Raw genomic sequence first — 15,738 nt, forward strand, 5'->3', positions numbered from 1 at the left:
ACATACACACTTCCAATTGTCATCTACAGCTCTTCCATTCACAAAGCTAAGGGAAGAGGCAACTGTGTATTCTTAACTACCTTACTTATAACCAACTAAGTAGTTGCTTGAAATTGCTATTCTGCAATCCACTCGGTAAGCCTGTAATTAGGGAAGAACACACCCTAGAGCTGCAGAAATTAATCATTTCTCATCATGAGATTAAAACAAACCTAATCTTACAGATTAGTATTTTTAAGCAACTGTTATAAAAAGGGAGATAAAGGGAAAAACAGAAAGAACAGGCGCTACAAGAACAGAAACATTGTTTTGGGAGAAACAAGTGACCAGAGAGATGAAAAGGTTGGTCACAAATCCAGGGCACCTCTAAAAAGAGATGTGGTTCTGGCAATGAACAGTGTATGCTTTTCATTAGCAGAGCAGGTGTCAGTCATGAAGGTTAAATAATACCATTAAGAAAACCTTCTAATCTCATAATATCAATCTTTGCTATTAGCCTAGTGTTTCTGCTTAACAGATAACATTTTACATTTTCTTACATAATGGCGATTATTCCAGTATTCATCAAAAATCTGCCAAGTGTATCCAATAAACACCTTCGTCCTCATCAGTTCCTCACAAATATTCACTTCTGAGGCAATGAGTGCTCTTACACAGAAACTTCAGAAGGAATAATCTGTACTCCCAAATTTATTTATTTATTTTTTTAAAAAACATACCAGTCATACTAAACATCAGAAAATCCTAACTGGCTTCTATTCAGGATTTCTTTTTTCATACTACAAAGGTAATCTCCAGAGTGCCAAAGAAGGAAAAAGAATAAAGAACAGCAAAGTCTGCCTTGTTTCACTGCTGACAGAGGACAAAAGTCAACAGTGATTCTGGACAGCCAAATAGTGCAGCATCCTAAAGATCAGAGGACTCCGCCTGATGTTTCAGCCATAAATTTCCTACAGAATTATTGTTCTCATCTTCTGCTGCCATTCTGCCAGAAGAACATGATTTTAGATAGCAATTTGGTAGATTTCCACACACAAGAAAGAATAAAGTTTTGCTGCCTGTGCTAACTATTTATAAACCCCATGTTTGCAAAGACTTGCCAGATGCATTAGTTATCTGCACTTAGCATCAACTGTAACAAAGCTTTAAGAAATAAAGAGGCCCAGAAAGAATAACTGCATGTTATTTCCCTCTTGGCAATCCTACTATACTATACTGAAGACCAGAACAGAGTTGTTGATATGGACTCAAAAGAAAAGAAGCCTGTTCTTGTCCACATATAAACGTAATTTACAGACAATAGGAATTCTCTTAAAGAAGCAGCGATCAATGAGTATCCTGTAAGGAAGGGACAACAGCAAGTTCACTTTTGAAATACAGTTGCATAGTTCTCTGCCAAGAAATACTTAAAGAAAGGTCCCTTCCTAGCACCTGAAGGGAAAGTTAAATGCAAGTTCTTGCTGTCTGCCATGGAAAGATTTCATTTCTCATCCTCTTTTACAGAAATGACTTTTCTGAAGCTAACCTTCTCTAAATACCACAAAAGTCAAAGAGATAATCTCTTCCATCACTGCCCATGACACAAGCTCATCCTGAACTGTCAACCTAATCACCATCTTGGGTTGGGAAGACAATAGAGGTTCCTGACGCTGGCCCAGCCACACACATACTCTACTTCTTGATATGGAAGGAAAGCAACACCTTTATTTCCAGCTACTCAGGTTCTCCTATTTTTAGCCTATGGAAATATAATATTGGCCCAGTCAATACACATTATACACAGTTTACTCCATCGCTCCTATATTCAGTGGTGAAGAACCAACAGTATTTGCAAATCTCTTCACCTGTTTCTCTGGGTTCACTCCCCACCAAAAAGTTAAATAAATAAATAAACAAATAAAAAGAAGGATCAGATCAGTTAATGAAGATAAATAAAGAAAGTAAAACTTCATGTCATTTTCCCTTCCAAAGTCTCCTAAGTAACATCTAATGAAAGGGAACTACAGCATCTTCTATTTCCAACAAAGAATCTGATAGCAGAACAATATTATGGCCCAGTCATTCTCTGCAACAAACACTCAGATTGAATGATACTCTGCATTACTTACTTGGAGACTTGTTTAAAAAAAAAAAAAAAAAACTAGTACTTCACAAAAGGAAAACTTGCTGTACCTGAGAAAAAACTGAACTAGTAGGTTTTTCAGGGTTGAAAATCATTACTTCTGCAGACAGAACTAACACAAGCCTTGCCAAAGTCACAAGTAAACCAGGGACAGCCGCACAGAGTTCAGGACAAAATCTCCAAACCAAAGTTTCAGTTTTACTGTGGAATTTCACTTGATGGGGATTTGGCCATTCTATCTGTAGTGATAGTGAGGGCACAACCCAAATCATTTATTCCACTATAATCAAGTTTCACCTTGCATCTAATTCCACGCAAGTACCAGCAATCACCAAGAATGGCAACCCTGCTCCCTGGCTCCCAACCACGTAACACAGCTACCTCCCTTCAGTCCAACTAACGATCCTGCAGCTGCAGAGCAAGTCTGCTCAGTAAGTTGATCCAACAGCAAACTAAACCCCCTAGCACAAAACAGCAAGTCATTTGAATAAGCTTATCCGATGGAAAACTATGTGGCTATACAATTGCTGTATCTAACACAAGGGATAGGGATCATGTTCATGAGGAAAGGAGGAACGTGCACTTCAGCAGCCACGCATCATTATCAAAAATGACGTTTTGTTTTGTCTTTGCAGGATTCGGTACAGCAAGACTTGATACTGATCAGGCCCTCTGCACATAACAAGAATAAAAATCACTAGAAAGCCTTACAGGAAAAAAAAAGCAACCAACCTTCACAGGAAAGGACTCTGCCAGCAGAGTGATCTTGAATACATCACTATTTCAAAGCATACAGTCTTTTGATCACCAGTAAGAGAACAGGGATTTAAGATGATCTTTGATGAGAAATGCTTCTTCATGCCAAGGTACCCGGATGTCTGCAAGCATTCAGTAATTTGTAAAGAATAACCTTACAAATATTTGGAATTCCTTCTATCCAAGCAAGAAAGGATACAATCAACCAACACAAGGACAGTTTACCCAACACAGAATACATTAATCTAGAATTCACTTCTTTCCCCAAAGTGCAGAAGTATCTTTCCGCATTCTGTTTTGGGCATTAATTCTAGAGACTCAAGCTTAAAAGAATTTGACCGGCAAGAGAAATCCTTCAAGATTTTGTACTCCAACTTAACCTTCACAGGACTAATGCACTTAATGTCCACCCTTAACCCATCAAAAGCATCACCTTGAAAGGCTGCTTCTCTGCCAGTTCATTATCTCACTGCATTCCCTCCAAGGGGAGGAGGAAAGCGAGACAGATGTGTCTGGAAAAACAGTGCCAGATAACTTGGAAGTTCTTTCACCAAAAAAGGCACATGGCAAAGTCTCCCCTTACTGCAGACTAGTAATTTGTACAGTTTTCTGTTTCACTTGAGTTGAGCAGGGGAGTCAGCTAGACACATGGGTCAGTTCAAAGCACATGTTGTAGCAGTTTAAGCAAGGGCTACATCAGTATATTTGTATATTTTTATATATACACACATACAGATGAGGAAATAGCTGTAGAGTAAAAACCAGACAAGAAAGATGTTATCCTCAAAGAAAACACAGAAAAAACACATGATCCTAGGTCACACTGTGATTACCAATGCCACAAGGAAAAAAGTATTTAAGTAGCCTAAGCATCTCACATACAACAGACTCACACCACTGAAGCTGTGACTGACATCTCAAAGCCCCATTACCCACACATCTAGTACCAGTGTCAGAAGGAACTTTCAGAACCAGTTAAGCATGGGCTACATCAGTACATACAGCACTAGCTACAAGCAAACATCAAGGACATCAGGCTTGCATTTGTCACAGAAACACAGAACAGCCAAGGTTGGAAAGGACCTCAAGGATCATGATTCTCCAACCCCCCTGCCACACATAGGCAGGGCCACCAACCTCCCCATTTAATACTAGACCAAGCTGCCCAGGGCCCCATTCAACCTGGCCTTGAACACCTCCAGAGATGGGGCACCCACAACCTCTATGGGCAGCCTGTTCCAGCACCTCGTCACTCTCTCTGTAAAGAACATTGTCAATATTGCCAGTTGTAAGGCACAACCATCAAAAGCAAATATTCAGTGCATCACTGACCTATCAATTACTACAATTACAACAAAGTCAGCTACAGTCAGAATTCAAGTAATTCATTCAACAGAAAACCAAATGCCAGTTGTTAAAGCACACACAAAAATAACTTATTAGGAAAACTAATCACATTAAAAACTGATTCCAAATCTACCAAAATATGATGAAATGCTGGGGCAGGGAGAGGAGCACGTTGGAACAAGTAGTTAGTACTGCCAGCCTTGGCTACTGAACAGCAGAAACATATTTCAACTACTCGCTCTGATGCAGCTATCTGTATCTGAACAGCCTCTAAACTGGGGTTATCCAGTTCAAACATTAAAACAAGCCTAAAAAGACACAGTTGGAACCCAGGTACTCCAAATGAGAGAAAGAAACAGCTAACATGAGCTTGAAGACAGAACAATATTCAAAGCGGAGAATTTTCTTTGACAAAGGAACTTACAAAGAAGGTGGCACGCAAGAAAAGCACTCAGTGTAGGATTTCACACTGCCAGCGACTCACTGTGCACCCCTGCTGTCCCTGCCCCCTCCAGCTCACTCCAGCATTGCTGAAACACGCTCTCCTCAAACAGCTTCCAAAGGAATTCTCTGAATAGAAACAGATACGAGCAACAGGAGTAAAAATAGCCAAGTAAGAGCTGAGACGTTTATGACGTCCTCAGACTTGCAGAAACACGCTCAGCTGCCTCAAAAAAAAGGGCACAGTTAATTCATGCTACCACTGACAATGAGGAACAAAGCAGAAAGTGCCGTTATAAAAAAAGATTGGAAGGGGAGGGGATAATTAAGACTTGCAACACCATCATCAGATCACATTACTACACTCAATGCAAAAAGCAATGGTTAAGTTACAATCCACAAGTGATATGAAAGCAAACACGCTAAGTAACCACTAGGCTGTACCTGTGAGAAACGTTAAGTAACCACTAGGCTGTACCTGTGAGATACGTTAAAAGCTCAAGACAGCAGATTTCTGAATCTAGCTGAATCTAGTTTTGGTAGCAACAGCAAAGACCTATAATGCCATCCCTACACCTTCACACAGCCCTGCTTCCTGAGCTGGATACCTGGGGTAGAGCAGGGAGACCAATACTCCGCAAACAGATGCTTATTCAAAAAAGCAAACAAACAAACAAACACAAACAGAAGTCTGGGATGGGGGGGGGGGGGGGGGGGGGGGAGAGGGGGAGCATTTTTAAATAAAGCAGAATATTCCAGAGTATCTTTCTGCAATTTCCCCCAACACCATGGTACTTCTCAAGGTTCATCTCGAGAGAGGAATCTATCACAGTAAAACCACTTTTTTCAGCAAGTTATACCACTGAATAAAAAGTTTGCAAAACAAGCAAGCTTCTATGGCAGTGTTACAGGTTTACTTCCTTAACAATCTAGTGCTCTTACTGTGCATAAAATATTGATGAAAACTCACAGCCACTTGGTTCAGTTTAGTTTTCCAAAAGTGAGAAACAGAACCTTTTTTTCAAACTTTCTATCAGGTGCTCAGACATGAGCAGTCCTAGAAACAAAACAGACCTGAAAATGACACAGAACCATTTTCAATTCTTTGCTGGTTCTGGATTGCTCCTTCCATGGTGATGAGCGGTGTCAGAGTTCAATCAAAATGATACCAAACTAAGGAAGGATGCAGGATCAACAGCCTTCTCAACTTCCAACATACCAGAGAGGAACATGCAAATAAAACTGTCCTCCAAACAGAATTCAAACCTGAAGAGGACTCAAGTCATCCAGACCTGTTCTTGTTCAGTCAGTATTAAAATATCAAAATGAAATTTCTCTCTAGTGAGCTCTTCTTTAAACAAGATAACCAAAGAGATGAGCTATTTAGACAGCATGTCAAATCATCTAAGTTTTATTACATTTATTTTCTCTCCACTATAAGTAGGGAGAAAAAAAATACTCACCCTTCTTTTAGCCCCACACTCACTGGTCCAGCACTCCACCTTATTCTACAGGTCCTGTCCACCACCGACTGTCAGCGATGGGAGCTCTCGCTCTATAAATCTTCCAGAGGCAGCACAGTTTATAATACAATCGAACAATGTGTACAGATTTGTTTTGCAAAATATGCATTTTTTTTTCCTTCCAAATCACCCATTTGATAACTAGACTATTATAAACATTGATTCCACATAAGTTTATCTGCTAGTTTTTCTATTGCTTACATTCCACTTAAAATATGTCCTTGTATTCTGGAAGGTCATTTATTGCTATGCTAAACTAAACTACCAGTCTCCAATTCCACAATTGTGCAAACTTTTCACTGTGCAATGCAACATTAAAAAGTTTAAGTAGGAAAGATGTTTTCTAAAACATTCTATTTAATTTTCTATAAAAATTCAATTATTTATCTATTCCACCAATCACCTAAAAGACCAGGAACTTTGCTGCAGGATCACTTGTGACAAAAAAGGTACTTGCACTCTTCGCATCTTAGTCTCTGAACCAACTTATTTATATTAATTGCAGCATCTCAACCTTAGCACACATGAATTCTGAGGTTGTGTATGGAATACACATTCTCTTAATTGCAGCATAAAACTAGCAAGAACACTAAATAACACAGGTATCAGCTTCAGATATCATACTGTACCTATAAAAACGTCACTGAACAAATGCTTTGGCAATTACAGTCTTTAAGGCCATTTCAGTGTATATGCTGTACACATCAATTTTCCCCCAGCTAAACAACAGACGGTATATACATGAAAATTAAGCAAAGGACAAGCAAGGGATAAGCAAGACAAAATATCACAAGCTTTAAAAGTTGCATTATTGTGCTAAGTAAGAACTTTCTAATCACAATAATAACTTTCAGTTGTTTACAGAACATTATGTAGAAAGTCAAGTCCAAGAGGAACTTGCTGTAAAGGCCACGATGACATTGTAGATAAATGAAGAAAGCAAATGCAAGCAAGCTTTAAATGCAAAACATTTTAAATGTGTTCTCAATTTAACACACAAAGGCTGTTTTCATGTTTAGTTAAGCACGCTGCCCAAAACATGGTTTTTAAAAACTGGTTAAAAAAACCTGATACACTGGCATAAGGTGAGGATAACACTGTAATTAAGAAAAAAAAAAAAAAAATCACATCTCATCCTTTTACATGCCTTGCCCAATAAAAGCAAAATCCCTTACAGAGAATACACATAGAAAATAGGGCAGCATTCAACAAAAGCTGGTGAATTATTAGAAGCAGGTAAATAACTAAAAAACACTCAATGTGTCTCCTTCAAGACACTGATACACACATATCTGCAGGAGTTTGGGGAGATATATGAGTCTTAGGCACAGGTACTGCTTTTTTGGTCCCTACATTTTCACACATCTAAAATTTGAAGCACCACACTTGCCAACCCTTCTGCTGCACTCTAAAGCTGCAGGGCAGAAGGCATGACCATAGTTTTGGTAACACGCAAAGAACTTTGCCACACAGTCCTAAGGTTGTGACATTTGTAGTCATGGAAGTTACTGTAAGATCACAGCTACATCACAGGGATTTCTCTCCACAATTAAACATAAACTCATGGAATGCGATAAAGCAGCTCTCAACATACCACATTTAAACACTACTGAATATGTGGAACCCCAGACAGCAATTTTAAGGAGAAACTTTACTTCCACTTACTTCCAAGAAGAACACTGTGCTCTAAACAGATTTTTTTTTTTTTTCCCACCAGGGGAAAAGGAAAGGGAAGGAAAAGAGCATGTTTAAATAGATTATCTTGTTCCCAAAGCCAGAGACATAAGGGAACTTCCCTTAAACCATTCTAACTTCTCAAAACTTATTTACACTTCGAAAACAAAAAACTCACAGAATACAAGCCATCAAGAGTAAGGCCATCCATATTAGTTTGACATTATTAATAAGTATTATTAATTAATATTAACGTTCTAATATGCAAAAACATTTGAGAACAAAGAACTTTGTTCAACTGAATTATTACAATTCCTATCGAATTATAAAAGAAAAACAGAGCTGAAAGAACCTAATGGAATTAGGTGAGCAGAAAAAGTAGAATTAATGTGAAGAACCAGAAATCAACAGCATACACTCATGTGAATCCACAGAAGGTTGTAATTTTACTTGAGAGGCAACTATAAATAAATGCTTATCTGGGACTCATTTGGCAGTAGAGATTTCAACATGAGTGAAATACAAGTTGTTGTTCAAGAGCTAGGAGGACACTGATGTTAATCTGAAGTTCTTTTGCTGTAAACAAGTATTTATTTGGTCAAATTTTTCTAGAGAAATATCCAACTGCTGTGGAAGATTTAAAAGCTTAAATTCAGAGTTCCTTTTAAAAGAAAAGTCTAATCCTCAGTACCATGAACTACCTATTATCATCACAATGATGGGTATTTTTAAACCACAATTTAATACTTAATCTGTTTTATTACACTCAGTTTCTATTACAGACAAGTGCAACACTTTTAGTTCACTTTCAGATTGTTGGAGTCATTATGTTTTGGATTCAAATTCAACTGAAAAAAAATTTAAGGCATCTTCTTTAAGACGAGTTTCAGCAAGGATTTTTTTATTATTATTATTATCCAAAACTTACTCTAAATTGATTAAATCTTCAATTTATATAGTCTTAGGAAAAAAATACACTGGTGGGTTCCTTCCACAGTTTATTAGAAACTTGGGTCACTTTAAAAGTAATACAACTTTTGAAGCAAAGGAGTGGATGCTAAATAGGTCAGTATTTTAACAAATCTCAGAAGCTGAACTACTTGGAAATTCAATATTAAAAAGGCTGGAATAGCTAAGTCTGCCACTTCTTCCTCACTGCTCTTTTAAGATTTCAAGAAGGCAGTGCTCCCCACCTTTCCACCCATAAAACTTCACGATAGTATAAATGTGACACAATGTCACAATACATCCAAAAGTACCTTTGGAAAAAAACAAACTAGTGTAAGACTCTATTTTCAGTCTCTCAGGCATTGCTATCAGCTGAATCTTTGTAGGCTTTATAATAAAATATGTAGAGTTTAGATTCACAATTTAGCAAATGTGAATCCAAGCTCTGTTTATGTGAGGTGTCTTCATCTGGAAGAGAAATTGAGAAGTTTGAAGTCACAGCTTTTCAGGAAATGTAAAGGGCAAGGTGGGAGTTAACAGTTTAATTTTAGCAAACAAAATGAATTTCACCATCACGACAGTGCCAAAAGATAGCTTATCCCTTTTTCTGCTCAACATTTTTCCCTCAAAAAAGAACAAAGAGAAAATCCTGGAGAAAAAAAATAGTATTTTGGTTACTCTGTTCATATATAAACTTGTGGGGAAAAAAAAAAAGCTAACTTGTCAACACTGCACTATATGTACATGTGAATGCAGAACAGAAAAGTACATACAGGAATATCAGGAGAAATAAAACTAAACAAACCCTAAGCTTTCCATCTTGCATGACTGCAGCCCTAGCTAACAGAGCAACATCAGTTCTGGACAGAAGCACAGTCACAAGATCAAGCATTTCGCTGCACCAACTGAACAGACACATGGGATGCAGGGAACAGGGACCCCTTCATACCTTGTGCTCTCCCCAGCTCCAGGAACACTGAGCCTCGCTACTTCATCGCTAACATTCATTGCAGCTCAAAGCAGGAATTTTTGTTTGTTTGTTTGCAGGGATACACCTAAGGTTCCCCAGCATTAATGACTCCAGGTAACTCCAAGAAGATCAAAGTAGCATCCCATTCTATCAGAACAAAACATCAAACTCTTACCCCACTCCTGTCCCTCCCCAAAGCTGCCATGTAATTACCCCAAGCCACATCCTCCTCCTCTGGCTCATCCACACACCACTCATTTTGCCGCTCAACATACTTCGTGACCTGTTTAGTCAGAGGGAAAAATAGTATCAAAAGAACACCTAATCTATCCTAACTTTTCTCTAGCAGCAAGCAGTAACTGGAAGGGGCAGAAGAGCTGTGTGACAGCTTTCAGCCAAGCTCTGTTGATAAAAAGAATTACAGCCATAAAAACAGTTCCTGATCACCCACTGCTCCATCAGGTCCTGATGACAAAAACAACTACTTCAGCTGCTCAACTCTCCCGTTTGTTCTCTACGTCCAGTTCCCATCCCAAACAGCAACTTCTTGTTTGCTAGATGGGAAAGCTTTTACTTAGCAGAGTCTGATTCAATCTTCAAAACTTGCTTGTTCTAGCCTGCAAGGTAAGATGTGTCACAGTATGTTTTTAAGCTCAAATTTTGGTTAGATATTAAAATCAGACAAAGTTGGATGATCCTGAGGTTCCCTGCCCTATGTTTCAGTGGAACTTCTAATAAGTAGGTAATTTTATAACTCCAGAAACAATTAGTATGCCTTCTATTTATGTTATTTTAATGGATTTTTTAACAAAGGAGTATACAAAAGTTAAAAATTTTTCTCCTCCCTCACTCTCATGACTCAAGTACTTAGAGCACTCCCCAGAAATCATCATAAACAGCAAGGCATAAGTCATAAATGTTTGAGCTAAGTTTCCTAGCAGAAATTAAATCTCACTGGTGTTTCATTTCAGAGGACTGCACACAAAGAGCTGTCCCAGCATTTCTCAGATTCAAGATCCCTAGCCACGAAACAGCTTTAGCCACCTTACTTCGTTTGAGCCTTTATCCACAGTTGATTAGGTCCTGGGGAGTGGTAGGAGTGGGAAGAACAAGCAGATCCCATTCACTTTTGCTTTATCTAGATTTGCCTAAATCTATAAAATTCTGGGTTTAGTCTCATTAAAAAATACTTTCGAAAGTCATTTTATTGCATAGAGCTTTGCAAAATGAACTGCTCAGTACATAGAAGTACAGTAAGAATTCTGTTTAATTTTTCATAAACATTATGTGCATATTAAACCACCATTTACAATCCATGTGATTCCTAGACAGAACATACATAGTCAGGATTTGGACAGTTTTATCACTCTCGGGCAGTCAAAGTTCAACCTGTCTCCCTCACGAAACTACCAAGTTACAATCCTCAGTTCAGCTAGCACCAAGACACCCAATTATTCCCTATCTTCAAACAAAAAAATTACTCAGACTTAAAATATGCACCTTATTCCATTTTCATCGCATTCTTCTATGTGCATATCCAAAACCCATTCAACTTTCCACCTATGAACAGTCAAAAACTTGTTACCACCATCCTTCCAAAATTCAATCCATCATCCACTGCTTTCCAAAAGTTACATAAGATCACACAGCCTGAAGGACTGCAGATTTGTCAAGAAGTTTAACTTAGAGAAGGCAAGGCTCAAGAGTGGGAGCTTTCACCGGTGTCTACAAATGCCTGAAGGCAGGGTGCACACAGGATGGAGTCAGGCTCTTTACAGCAGTGCCTGGTGTCAGAATATAGGGCAATTGGCATCAATAGGAACCCAAGAGGCACCATCTGACCAAGAAGAAATGCTCCTTTACTGTCCAGGTGGCAGAACACTGAAACAGGCTGTCCAGAGAAGTTCTTCAGTCATTCTTCTCTTCGTTGGTCTTCAACAGCCGTCTGGACGTGATTCTGGACAGCTTGCTGCAGGAAGCTGTGCCTGGGGAGGGCTTGGACCAGCTGGTCACCAGACAGCCCCGCCAACCTCAGCCAGCCTTTGGTCATGTGAAGTAAAAGGGGAAGAAAGTCCTGAAGTTGTGAAGTTGTTCTCAAAGATGTCACACAAGCATCAAGCTCTAGCTTCTCTGCTCAGACAGTCCAAAGAAAAGTGAAAGTCTAGTAACTTCAATTGAATCAGACAGTGCAAGCATCATTAAGACCTTAGCCCAGCAACATACACTGCTCCACCAAGAGATAAGACAGTAGACAGTGGTATATATGAGTATATGTATAAAGCCACAAGGAGCTTCCTACTTGCAATCACAACAGACAGCTATTCAAGAAAGAAAATCTTTTCCTAAGACACACGGGAAAGTTCCTGGATACGCTGGAACATCAAAAAGCAGCACAGGGCAAGGTTGAGGACATGTATCAGAAGCCACAAACTTTCCTCAAACATTTAAATAACTTTTGCATGCTTACTAACGTGCTTTCACCAAGCTCCTAACACTATTTCAACGTCCCCTAAAGCAAATTTGAAATAGCTGCCTAATAGCACTTCACCCATGCTCAAAACACTCAGAAATCCATTCAGCCACTACTGAAAGAAAGAGAAGCACAAGGCTGGAAGTGCAGCACTGCTCCTCAGCACGTTTAGGCACCTGAACATAACATCAGTAAGTTAGGCCACTCTTCCATCAGTGTCAGAACAGATCATGCTTGAAGAACATGAGGGTGAAAGTTGAAATAAAAGCCCAAGAGCGTAAGTCAGCAGTTCCTTGGGTCCAGCCAAAGCATGGACCAGAGTTTCCCAAATACAGTACAGTACATGCTCTGTGTGTACAATCCTGCACTGTTTGGCATCAGGATTCCTTTTGGATTCACACTGCAAAAACAGTATCTACAAAAACAGAAACTTTTTAAAATCAGGGAAAAATGAAAATGGAAGATTTCAAATAAGGAAAAAAAAGATCAACAACTAACTCCTAGTATAGGAAACAAAGACAATGTGATAATAAGAAATATTACAGGCCTAGTATTTACCATAAAACAGCCATAATTCCAGTAGTATTTCAAACCAAGTGGAAAACAAGGAAAAGCTTTAAAAAACCATATGCTCCATTCCACATTATATCAACCTTTCTCAAAATACTTAACAAAACAAATACAGTAGCAAAAAATAAATAAATACTTTTCTCTGCTTAAGATGAATCTCAGTCCGGTCTCTAAAGAATAATTCTCCAACTATCTACTTCTAGGAACAATACTGTAGTCATAGGAAATACAACCAAAGTGTTCAACACGAAGCCACAGCAGAACTGTAGGACCTCCTTCCTGTGCAGCAAACCGTTAGGAATATTAAGAAATGTGAATAACAGGCACGGAATTCAAGTTTTACACCTTCAGCTGCAGGTCTGCCTATCATAGTAAGAATGACTTCTTTTAGATTAAACTAGGTTAAAAAAGGGCAAATTTGATGGCTGACATCTGCACATAACTTGAAATTCAAATACAAAATCATTCTGCTGAATCTGCACCTTCTGCAGATCTGGAATAAACTGTGTTTCCTGTATGATAAAGCAAGAAAAAAAATAAATCCATAATGTTCACCACACAAGTACTATGTAGGGCAAGCCTCAGGACTTGAGAAAGACCAAAGCTCTCCCAGCATTTGATTGTTTTTAATACAAAAAATAATAAAACTAAACAGGACAGAGACTCCTCCACACTCTTCTGCAGGAAAACTTGATTTTAACAAGCTGGGGAGGGAGGAGGAGAACATCTGGCAAGTTTATCTTCCAAAGAAGATGAAACGAAGAAGTGTTCACAAAGATAACCAGACAAAAGAAATTCCAGGGAACTCAGAATTAGAAAGAGCTCCATTCAAGGGAGCTGTTCATATAACCTATCCTGCCAGTTCTACAATCTCCAGAGAACAACAATAAAACAACATGCTCAGCGAAAGAGTTACGATGCAGTAAAAGCAAGCTGAGCAAGCGATGAGATCTCAGGCATCAAACCGTATCGCTTTTAATCTGTCTTAAGTCATTGCTCACTCTTGAGAGTATTGAGAAGCCATGGGGGAGAAGGGCTGCAGGTAACTTGTGAAACAGATTGGAAGAGACCTTGGATGGACCGGCAACCCTGAGAGCTGGTAAAAGTTGAAGAGCACAACTTCCATGTTAGAGTAGCAAGCTTCATACAATTTTTGGACAATATGAGCCTTAAGTAATTGCAAAGGAGCTATTTCACAGAAACACAGAATGGCCAAGGTTGATCATGAATCTCCAACCCCCCCTCCAACAGGCAGGGCCACCACATTTAATACTAAACCAGGCTGCCCAGGGCCCCATCCAATCTGGCCTTGAACATGCTCCAGGGACGGGGCATCCACAACCTCTCTGGGCAGCCTGTTCCAGCACCTCACCACTCTCTATCTAAAGAATTTTCCCCTGACATCCAACCTAAATCTTCCCTCCCTCAACTTCAAACCATTTCCCCTTGTCCTGCAGTTATCTACCCTTTCACAGAGTTGATTCCCCCTGTTTGTAGGCTCCCTTTAGGTACTGAAAGGCTGCATTGAGGTCACCCTGCAGCCTTCTTTTCTCCAGGCTGAACAAGCCCAGCTCCCTCAGCCTGTCTCCGCAAGAGAGATACTCCAGCCCCTTGATTATCTTTGTGGCCCTCCTCTGGACCCTCTCCAACAGCTCTCTGTCTTCATCTATTTCAAAATCTTTTATCCCAGCTCACTTTAGTGAACATAACCTGTTTATGGAAGCCGTATGAAAAACAGCACAAGTCCAAGCCAGGTCTCTGAGAAGCAAGCAGGATGCAATGGTCTACAAGCCAGCAGACTGTATTAGGGACAAAAAGAAACAAAATAAATAAAATGTTAAGATCCAGCAGACCACCAACACTGAAGTCAAGTTATTACTTGTATTTCCTCACACCTTCTGCTCAATATTTTGAAGTATACAAATGTAACACAAAGTCTCTTTGAATCTGGTCTTTTGTAAAGAGGACAAGTCACTCAGCTTCTCTCTTACCAAGGTCATACAAGGCTGCTGCAAACCTGCAAACAGAGCACAGTTTTTCTGAGTGCTGCTCCTGGGCTTCTACTTAACATGAAACAAAGATAAGATCATCCATATCTGTGTTCTTTCTTATTCTTTTACAAAGAACCTTCTTCCACAAGTCCAAGTACTGGTACTAACCACAACTGAAATTACAAGTAAACATTACTATTAGTACTAGTTAATAACATAATATCAATATTCCACCATACAAGCATTTCTCAAGTACTTTTAAACAGCACATCATTCTGCTATGATCACTATCACTAGAGGGAGACCAGCAACAAACTGAAAACATACAAAAACGGTGTGTGATTAGGAAAACATCGCATAAAAGCGCATGGAAGAAAACTGAAATAAAACATCTACCCCTACAATCCCAAAAGTATAACAAAGCAAAAACAGAAAGAGCAGGTTACAGTGACCTGTTCAAGATTCTGTTGTTGGGGTTCTCGTTAGCTTACCCTACATTTTAGTGGTAAATCTGCATTTCTAACCTTGAACAGTGAAGTCCTTTTGCAAGCTCAGGAGCTTTCCTGAGGACTAGTCAAAACAACAGAAGTGGAACAGTCAAGGTTCTGAATTTGTGCCTTTTCTTTTGTTATTGTTGCTGTTTTACTATTATAAACACTTTTTAAAATCAGTATGCTGATAAAACTGTAGCAAGAACAAAAGAGAACAGAGCATTCCCTCCCTCCCTCTTCCAAGTTACCAAGACTGTTTAGGTTATAAACAAAAAGCATGCCCATTTTCCAGACTACACATCAAAATCAGTTCACACTAGTTAATCCAGTTTCTCCATGTAACACTCCTGGAGTCCCAAAACATCATTAACGCTGCAAAATTATTTAGCCTACTTTGCTTTACAGTTACCTAGCATAAGGTTAAAAATAAATTCT

The 15,738-nt window shown here is 39.1% G+C and overlaps 1 protein-coding gene across 13 annotated transcripts in view; it reads right to left on the bottom strand.

The window, feature by feature from the left end:
* The window catches only part of UBAP2 (ubiquitin associated protein 2), a 122,746-nt gene that overhangs the window by 105,156 nt on the left and 1,852 nt on the right, over positions 1–15,738 (bottom strand). For 8 of the 13 annotated variants that reach the window (XM_085212902.1, XM_085212914.1, XM_085212906.1 and 5 more), the window contains exon 1: positions 6,130–6,275. The exons of 2 other annotated variants lie outside the window; for them this stretch is intronic. The gene's annotated coding sequence lies outside the window, so the exon portion shown is untranslated. Of the gene's footprint in view, positions 1–6,129; positions 6,276–15,738 lie in introns of those variants that run through there. 3 more of the 13 variants (XM_085212907.1, XM_085212905.1, XM_085212904.1) reach the window with 1 other exon arrangement.

The sequence above is a fragment of the Meleagris gallopavo genome, chromosome Z (assembly GCF_905368555.1).
Source record: "Meleagris gallopavo chromosome Z, MGAL_WU_HG_1.1, whole genome shotgun sequence".
Taxonomy (NCBI): domain Eukaryota; kingdom Metazoa; phylum Chordata; class Aves; order Galliformes; family Phasianidae; genus Meleagris; species Meleagris gallopavo.